A 1,947-nucleotide genomic window follows, 5' to 3' on the forward strand; every position below is an offset into this window, starting at 1 on the left:
CGCGTTCGGAGGTCCCCGCGCCTGGCGGCCATTAACCCCGCGGCGACCACCGCAATTCTTCCAGTGCGAATTTCCCGCGACATCAGCACCCTGTAACGTCATTTTCGTCCCCGCCATCCCTCTGCACCGTCACCCTCCCCCTCCCGTGACGTCATACCCCTCGACGTCATCACTCTCCCCTCGTGACGTCATACCCCCTCGCCCTGTGACGTCATCCCCTCTCCGTGACGTCATACCCCCCTCACCCGCAACCGTGACGTCATCCCCCTTCCCTGCCGTGACGTAGAAGCTCAAAAGTGCTTACGGGAAAAAGCTCAAACTCAAAAAAAGCTCAAACTCAAATTTGACTTCTCAAAAAAAGTTCAAACTTAAATTTGGCCTAGAACCCGTCTATATACTCTACTTGGGTGCATAAATAAGTTTTAAAGTGTTTTTTGTATAACGTATAATTTCAACTCCGAATTCAAATATTTTCGCGCTCTTTTGTTATGTGATGGCGCTTAATGTGTACTATTAAAAAAAACAATTGACTTCACATAATTGGTAACTTAACCTTAAAATTAAATGGTTTTAAAATGGTGAGCGACAAGCAATTCTACACTGTATTCGATACGAATTTCATCAAAGAAAAAGCACTGCAAAAACATATGAATCAATTTGTTTTGTTCTTGGAGTCATGTTGTATCCAAAAGTATGTGTGAGTTTTGGTTTAGGCGATTTAAAGAGGATTATTTTGATGTTAACATAGAGAACGTAGTGGTGCTCCTCAGAAGGTTACAGACAATCAATTGCAAGCATTACTCGATCAAAACTCATGTCAAACACAAAAAGTACTAGCACAGTAACTTGGAGTAACTCAACAAGGTATTTCAATTCGTTTACGGCAGATGGGAAAGGTTCTAAAAGAAGGAAAGTGGGTGCCACATGCATTAAGTGAAAAAAAACACAAAAATGATAGTCTTGAGAAGTGTGTTTAAATCTGTATAATAAACAGCATAGAAAATCTTTCTTGTGGAAAACCGTGACTGGTGATGAAAAGTGGATTTTTTACGATAATTCTAAAAAGAAAAAACATATGTGGATCCAGGACAACCCATGCATCAATACCAAAACGCAACATCCACAGCAGCAAAGTTATGCTATGTATCTGGTGAGACATGAAGGGTGCTGTATTATGAGCTGCTCCACCCGAATGAAACGGTTACATAGTGACATCGCTACAGTTAACAATTGATCCGTTTAAATCAAGAAATCGAACGAAATCGTTCATTTACTAGCAAAGGAAAATGTCCCGTGAAATTTCTTCATGACAATGCTAGGCCTCATGTTGGTAAACCTGTAAAAGAAACGTTGCTAGCGCTTGGTTGGGAAATTCTACCGCACCCGGCGTATATAGCCCAGACATAGTCCCTTCACATCACATTTATTCCGATCAAAACGCCTTGTCCAGTGTACACTTTCGAGCATTTGAAGAAATGCGAAAATGGATTGATAATTTTATCGCATCGAAAGACGAAACCTTCGCTTCTGGAATTTGCAAACTGCCCGAAAGGTTACAGATAATAACGGGAATTATTTTGATAATTGAGTGTGTTTTTGTTTCTAAATAAATAGATATTAAATTTATCGGTAATTGGCTGGATTAACTTATTTATATTAAGAACGTTTTAAAACTTATTTGTACACCTAATATATTTAATTTTAATAATTAATTTTAATTTTTTAATCAATATTTAATACTTAATTTTAATATTTAAAATAAACATTTTTACATTAATTACAACGTCTCAGAGAGTCTATCGTGGTGTAAGATGAAAGGTGAACCATTCTGATGGATGCGCAGTAGATTAGAAGTAGTGGGGGCAGTCAACCAATTACACTTTGAGCTTTTATGTGAAATCTTCAATATGGCTGGTTACAGAATTTTACTATGACAGTGCATGCATG

This window comes from Cyphomyrmex costatus, unplaced genomic scaffold (genome assembly GCF_001594065.2).
Source record: "Cyphomyrmex costatus isolate MS0001 unplaced genomic scaffold, Ccosl1.0 scaffold341, whole genome shotgun sequence".
Classification (NCBI taxonomy): domain Eukaryota; kingdom Metazoa; phylum Arthropoda; class Insecta; order Hymenoptera; family Formicidae; genus Cyphomyrmex; species Cyphomyrmex costatus.